The sequence below is a fragment of the Cuculus canorus genome, chromosome 2 (assembly GCF_017976375.1).
Source record: "Cuculus canorus isolate bCucCan1 chromosome 2, bCucCan1.pri, whole genome shotgun sequence".
Lineage (NCBI taxonomy): Eukaryota > Metazoa > Chordata > Aves > Cuculiformes > Cuculidae > Cuculus > Cuculus canorus.
Genome location: NC_071402.1, coordinates 4549022 through 4557466, shown reverse-complemented (window position 1 = coordinate 4557466; position 8445 = coordinate 4549022).

The window sequence follows — 8445 nt, the reverse complement described above, 5'->3', positions numbered from 1 at the left end:
AAAGACCACATATATCCTGCTTTTCCATTACTGATTAACGAAATAATTTATTCAGCCTGCCAGTTCCATCATGGTGCCAATCCATTTCTCAGCTGAGCTCTCTTAATAATCCCGGCATACCGGGATTATCAAGTGGAAATGCTATATTGAATCAGGCCATCCAGCCATGCCTTTTGCTTTGAATGTGCTGTGTCTTATAGGAAGTAAAGAGAGAAATTTGGGGGGAAATACAGGGGAAAAGAAGAGAGAGGAAAAGAAAAACTTTCATATTGCATCTGGTTGGTTTTGTGATAATGCAAATGAAAAGAAATAAAAATGGCTTTTTACTGATAAAGGAGGGAATGTGTGAGAGAGCTTATGTAGTGTTTCATGAGATTCTGTTTATCATTAGCACTGTGTTAATTTCTTTTCTTTCTTTTCCCTTTGCTTTATCTATTTGTTATTCCCTCAACTCTTCAGACTATCACAGTGGATGAGGGACGTGTATCCCATTCAGTCACGAAACACCTATGCTTATCTCCCATTAAATTAATATTTTCAGGCCTTATTACAGTAAAATAATAGCCATCAGCTGTTTTTATACATTTTCATTGATTTTTCTCCCTTGTCAAGACATCAAATTAACGTTGTAAAGGAGAAAATTAATGTCCGTTCTGTGTTTAGACAGAGAAACATAGAAATTATGTCTAATCAGTCCTGGTGTGAGTAATTTCATTAATTCTTATTCTAGCATTTCCAGATATTTAGTGGCATCAATAATTTCTTTTCCTTTCAGTTAACAAAATCGTTCAGTATCTCTGGGGTTTTTTTTTAACCTGTTCCAGGAACTTTGAAACCTCCTAATTACCTTTTTCACTCAAAAGAAATCCCCAAAACCAAAAAAAGACCCAGGTGAAATGATTAAATTAATTTCTGGTTGAATGCATTCTTCATGATTTTTAGAACTTCCTCCAGACAGAGCACTCATTAGTGAATGAAAACCAATGCACGTGGATAGACAAAACTAATTGAACACTGCCTAGTTACCTTGTTATTCATATACAAATAACACCGATGGAGACTTACAGTCCTGTGACACAACTTGGTCAAAGAAATTTGGGAAATTTTGTCTGCTCACAATTGACTGGGAAGGCATTGGACCTGTATTTTAATAAGGTTTTGGAATATCAAACCCAAAGCACAAGACTGTCTTTCCTCATTCATAAACAACATCTGAAATAATCTGCTGAATGGTTAAGAATTTTTTGTTTATACTGTCTCAAGATGATAAATTCTTTGCTGAGCCAGTTGGACTTCTTATTTTTTCACATGTTGGTTCTTTAGTTGTCCTTCTTGTCCCTTGAGTCATTTCTTCATTTTCCCCACTCTTTCCAAGGTCATTAGATGGTTTTCTCAACTAATATAAGAAATGAGTTCACTTTGCTTTATTTGTTCCCTCAAAAATAGACACACCAAAACTACTACTTCCAGAAATCAACTAGCCCCTTCCTTTATTCAGACTGAGGAGTAGACTCGCTCAACATATAGCTTCAATTTATGCCTATCATTCTTAGTGTAAGGCAGTTGTCAGTGTGGAAGAATATGATATAATACAGCTCTGTGTGCTCTATTTCCTGAGCTCCAGGGGCCTTTTTGTGGTACTATCAACCTTTGCAGAGCTGACGATTTTTATTTAGTATTGCTGTTGTCTTCCCTGAATTTTACATATTTAAACTGACTCAGAAGATGCGTGTGTATTTCAAACAATAAATGACTTCAGTCATTCTGATTCCTTCAGCCAGTGAGATACATTCTCCCCTGATCTGAAGGCTACTAGATTTTTACTGAAACAGTTGAAGATATATCCTGGTTTTACTGTCTGGCAGATATGAGTTTCTACAAGTAATTGGAAATATGTATTATTTCAATATACTTTTTTAAAAAATAAAAGGAATGTTACCCACATAATATTATGTTTACCAAATGCACAAGTAGATGGCCAATTCTTGTAGTTAATATTCAGAAATCTATTTAAGTAGTAGATGTTCATAAAAATAAATACCTGATGCATTAATACTTCCTTTTTTTCAAGAATAGGAAAAATAATTACAGGGAAAGAAATGCTGATTAAGCATCTTGAATAGAAGAACGTCCTTTCAATGGCAAACTACTGAATGCCAGAAAAAAATTAATCAGTAATACAGTCACCTCAAAGAAAATTCCTGCAAGATTCAGCCAGTAAGCACTATCTAGCATCAGTCTGTATCAATACAGTAACTTTAAGGTTCTGAACATAAACAGAGATGAACATACATTAAAAAAAAAAAAAAATTAAATTACTTAAGTAAATTCACTAGATTCACCATTCTAAATAAGTGAAAAGTAATCACAATGTCTGGTTATTGTCTCTGGAAAGGAATTTCCTAGTCTAGGTAGTCTAGGTAAAACATAAGGCAGTTATCCCCATATCTTGGGTGTGTTTCTACAAAATCTGTGTTCTTCAGTGTCAGATCTATGTTCAGCCAAATACTGAACACAGCTGATATTTAATGGCTTTGGGGAAGCTTTTAGCTGGAGCAGGAATATGGCTGAATTAACCTTTCAGAATGAAGAAGGGCTTATATGGCTGATTCTCCTAGAGCTATCTGGAAATTATAACACCCCAAACCATTTACAAACTATGAAATGGACAAATTAAATGATTGAAAAAAGCCTAGAGAGGAACAGAACATTTTCTTTTGTTTCCTCAGGTTTTTTCCCAGTAAAATGTTTAGGATGTTCAGGTGTGAACCATTAAATGACCAAACAAGTACAAGCATTTAGGGTATATTTTTTTCCAGCGTGAGCAAGACTTCAGGTTTGTCTGTGCCATTAATTATAATAAGATTATTCAAAATATACTAAAGCAAATGTTTTCATGTTTCATGACAGGTAGCTTTGGTCACAGTAGAATAGTCACCTTCCCAAAAATTTATCAGAATATTCACCTTCAGGTATCATTATTTCTGGAGAAGAAAGATGGCAAAGATATTGCAAAGAAAAATGACTGTTCTGACACTTCCTATCTCAGGTTCAATACTGATCTTTTTGTAGCTGTGAGCAGAAGTGAGGTAAGGTTGGTAGAAATAGAAAATACCTTTTATGACATCCTTGCAAAAAAACCCACAGGTGCTTTTAAGCTCGTTTCTTCAGATCTCAGATAATAGCAGCAGCCTTCAAGATAAAATCCAATTTGAAAACAGTAGTGCTGAATTTCACCTGGTCTTTCATTTCTCAGTGTTTCTGAGGTTTTCCTATATACTTGTATGTACAACATACCTGGAGAGACACGTGGTGCTCAATAGTTCTTCCGCTGTAAAATATATGGGGTGAAGATACACTAATATTTCTCTTCTTAGACCCAGGGCAAATGGCTTGATGTTTCAGTGCTTGCATCTTTCTCTTATCTTTAGTTTTCTCTGTTTACTGCAATTATGAAAACATATCTTTCTTTACTTTCTCATGTGTTTATGTTTCCATCAGAGCAGAATCATCTTGGGCCCCTCATCACAAGAAGGATGTTGAGGCTCTGGAGCTGGGGTTGTTTAGCCCGGAGAGGAGGAGGCTGAGGGGAGACCTTATTGCTCTCTACAACTACCTGAAAGGAGGTTGTGGAGAGGACGGAGCTGGCCTTTTTTCCCAATTGACAGGGGACAGGACAAGGGGGAATGGCCTCAATCTGTGCCAGGGGAGGTTCAGGCTTGACATTAGCAAAAAATTTTTCATGGGAAGGGTCATTGGGCACTGGAATAGGCTGCCCAGGGAGTTGGTTGAGTCACCTTCCCTGGAGGTGTTTAAGGGGCGGGCGGATGAGGTGCTGAGGGGTATGGGTTAGGGAGTGCTAGGAATGGTTGGACTCAATGACCCAGAGGGCTCCTTCCAACCTAGTCATTCTATGATTCTATGATTCTATGATTCCATGATCTCACAGATCACTTTCACTTTAAACTTCCCAAACATAAAAAAAAAACAGAATTAAAAAAATATTTTTCATCTTGAATTTTGCTGGCTCTGGCTCCCTACAGCCCAGTTTTGTAAAATAGCTGTCTGCTTGGTTAAAGGGCCCTGTGGCACCATTTCAGAGAATATCTTTCCTACATTTAGGTTTTGCTGTATATCTTTTAGAAATGCACACAGAAATGACATGCTTCATCTCAGATTTTAGCAGCCCACAATCTTGATGCTATGCTTTAATTGAACTGAAATTCCATTTACTCAGAGCTTGAAATTTCTGATTTGCTCTGATGCCATTGTTTTCATACTTATAGCTCTTTATCTGTGAGGGTTTTTTTCCCTTCACCCTTTCCCCCTTGAATTATTTAGCATTTAGAAAGCTGAGCTTTGCCACTTTTATTTCTATTCCCATTTTTATTGCTATCTAAGTGATTTACAAATCAAGCCTTGTATCTAATGGCACTGTGTATTTCCATTTCCAGTGCTTTTCTTTACTGTCGACTCTTGTTGAATGGGGCAACCTCAGACACAAATAACTGAAATTAATGTCAAATTGCATCATATGCAGCTTGAATTTCAATTATGAGATCCGAGTAAAAATGTAAGATTTCAGCAAACGGCCATAATACCGTGAATTGCCTGGCCCCAGAGCGCACATTACTAGAAAGTATCCTACTTAATGCAAAGATGCAAGTTTTCAAAATCTTAAAGCAAACCTCTTCGGCATTTATTTAAGTCCAATAAGCTGTGAAAATGAGTAGTCATTCAGGCCTTCAACTTCTGTAACCCCTGCCTCTATCTCTGGCTGTTTAGAGCCTGAATCTCAACTGTTTTCTTCCTGGATAACAAAATGAGCAGGGATGAATCTAGTGCCCAAAGCCCTAATGCATCTTAGATCTGTGGAAGTTTGCATTCAGGGCTTGTGGCTTATCCTATCTCTAATTCCATATTCACTGAAAAGGCCAGTAGAAGCCTGTGTGTATTGAGGCACAACGGGAGGATGCATTTCTCCAGTCCTTATTTCTGTTTCACCTGGTGATACAAAGAAACCAAACTTTGTCTAGGCTTCTGTTATAGACAGTGGAAAGAGTTAAGTGCTTTGAGGGCATTTCATCTTCATGCAGATGTCTAAATGGGTCAAAGGGATCACTTTCTCACATGCCTTTTCCTCTCCATTGTCTTGAAAGGTTATTGAGCTACAAGGTTATATTTAGAGTCTACAAAGTGCAGTGTCCCATCACTCCTGAAATTTATGTGGCTTCAAAAGCTTCAGCCAACTGAATGACCTACATATCTCCTCCAAACAGAGATATTGCAATGCAGTTACACATCTTGCTTCTTCAACTACCTGAAGGGAAAGAAGTCCCTTCCATTAGAGATCAATTGAAATTTTTGTGTAGTCTACCCAGGAGTAAAAAAATGAGCCATCAACTTGCACATCCATTGCTCTACAAGCACTGTCCTAAAAGATAATATTGCTTTCTATTAGCATAAAATGAATGCTACACACTCATGTGAAGGTAACAAAAGATGTCTGTCACTTAAAAAAGTCAACTAGATCATATTTAACTTATTCATGAAAACAGCATCTAGAACCTGACATGGTTGTTAAAATGATGGCAACTTGGAGTACTGGAAAACTGCTTTCTTTTAACCTGGTGCACATCTTGCTATCACAATCAGCTCTAAACAGATACAGAATAGCTATCTAGCACATTGGTATTTAAAGGTGAACTTTAAAAGTGCTATTACTTTAAAACACAGAGAGATTGTAAAGAGACTTTTAATGGGACTGGGATGAGGGTTTATGTTAGTCTCTCAGTGACTAAGTCTTCCCTCTATCTGCATATGAGAAAAAACAAAGTCTGATTTCCATAATTTTTTTCCTCTGAAAATGTATTTCAGGCACAGGAGAGAGGCAGTAAGTCAGCTTTCATTGTGTCTGTGAGATCGCAGGTTCAGATATTGGCTTTTGGTTGTCCAGTCAGACACTCGGATCTGAAGTGAGGCAACTAAATCCGTTTGTGTGCTCCATCAAATGATTACAAAACTTAATTGTTACTTGGGGCTGTACAATGGGAAAGGATAAGCCAAGCACAGTCTCTCTCTCCCTGTAGGCACTGTATCATATAGTTCCTGCTTTTCATGTGCACTAATACTTCTGTGCACATTATGGTTTCCCAAATGTAAAATGACTGCACCCCCACCTGCTTGCAGAGCACCGAATTTGCTTTGAATGAACTTGAGTAAATTGCAGCTGTTACTAGCAGTGTTACATGTCAGAAAAGGGAATTTTCTCATTTATTGTATCAGCCTAAGAATAATGTGCCTAGTCTAAGTCAGTGAGCTAGGCTCCCTTGGAGCTGCTGCTAGACTGACAGATTCAGTACTAGAAGGTGCTTCATCCCATTCTGAGACAGAGATGAGATGTCTCTAATAAATACACAGGAAGTTTAGACAACTGACTCAGATTAAGTATTCAGCTTTTAGAGAGCAAAGTTAGGTGAAAGCAAATTCAGCCTCAATATCAGCCTGAAAATTGCTGACAACAAAGATTAGGGATGTTAAAATCAAAACATGCAACTTCAGCAAATAAAGATTTTATTCTGGAAGCATTCCTACAGAAAAAAAACCCCAAACCCTACAAGGTGTAGTCCTTTACAGGAGAAGGTAGAAGCTGCAATGCAATAGGTAAGAGCTCTTTTCTGTGGCCAAATAAAAAGCAAGGGCAAAACAAGCCATCTATATTTCTGCCAGGTTCCCTGGTTTATGATGGGGCAAGAGCTTCTGAAAGTCAGCAGAAAGTTCGCTAGCAGGATGGGCATTTTATTAAAAATATTTAGACTGACTTTTATTACCAAATGTGAATGAAACCAATTAGATAATCATATTAAATGTAGGCAAAGGAATGGCATTAACCCTCCCAGAATGTAATGAACATTGCAGAGAAAGTGTATTGTCCACTTACTTGCCTTTATATAGGGGAAGAAAATCAATTATGTTTCACCTTTTAAATTCCTTTTAAAGCCTTGCAAAATTGATTTCATACAACATCAAATATATGGTAATAAAACAGGAGGGATTGTAAAGCAAAGAGTGGATAATAGACAAAGAATGATGTACAGCACCTATAAATGCTGGTCTGAAAAAAGGAAGCCACTTTTCTACTTGGGAATATGGGAAAAATTGGTAGTGCTCCATTATGACCATGCAATGTCAAATTCTTGCAGCAGTGCCTTGTATCCATGGGTTAAATGGTATGATTCCTGCAGCATAGTCTCCCTGTAGAAGGTTTAGCCTTTGATCTGGCTAAATGTGTGTTCAAGGCCAGGTTGGATGAGACTTTGAGTAACTTGATCCAGTGAAAGGTGTCCCTGACCATGGCAAGGGGGGTTTGAACTGGGTGATCTTTAAATTCACACATATACAAGCATACACACACAATACAGTATGAGCAGCCACAAAGATGACCACAAACAGAAAGCAGTACCTTTACCTGCACCCTGCACGCACACAGAGCTCTCACATAAACATTGGCATCACAGACAAGTCCATCATCTTTCTCCTTCCCAGTTGGGCAGGACTGAAGTTTTTACTGAAACGTATGCACAAAGTATAGATTTCTTCAGCAGCTGGACTTAGACAGTTTGTGCAACACCTCGTCCCTAGATCCTGGTCCTTCCCTGAGACTTGTACCAGGACTCTCAAACTCCTAAGGCTGGTGGCCCCGGTCTAAGAGCTGGTACCATAATTCCTAGCCTGCTCACAGCCAGCCAGGTTTGCAGGTCATCATGTTTATATACTGGCTTAGAATAGCAAGTTCAATAGCACACGACATAACAATAGGATTTAGGAAGAAAATAGGATAGATTATGGTGACCAAGTGAGGGGGTTAGCCAGCAAAATGTACTGACCAGTAGCCTGTTTTCCCATAAACCTTTTCCCTCATTTTCCCATTCATTTTTACCTTCCTGATCCATTTTGATTCCTATATTACTTTGCCTTTGGTCCTTCTGCTAAGCACCCCATTAGCAGTCTCATGTATTCCCATAATCTCCTTAAAACCTCCAGTAAAAACTTCTAAAAAAATACCAAATCCTTTCCCCCTCTGCATCCCATAATAAGTCCTAACATCCTTCAAGCAATATACCCTCCAGTTTTCAGGGCTTTCCTGGGAAGGTGTTTCTTTGGCTGACTCATACACCATGAGCAGGTTCAGTGATTAGGTTACAAGAATTCGTCAGCCTGTAAGGGTCTTTGTGTTCAGAGAGATCAACCCTTAATAAGGTAACCTAGCAGAGAGAACACGACTTTTCTTTCACATCTTTTTCTGTACTGTATTTTGTCCTTTCCACCTGCCTTTTGTGCTGCCCTCCATTGCCTGCCTTGTCTACCAAATAATAACCAAATTTAATAAGCAATTTCTGCATCAGGAAGAAAGTTTCCATACTGGTTAACCTACACAAGGAAATT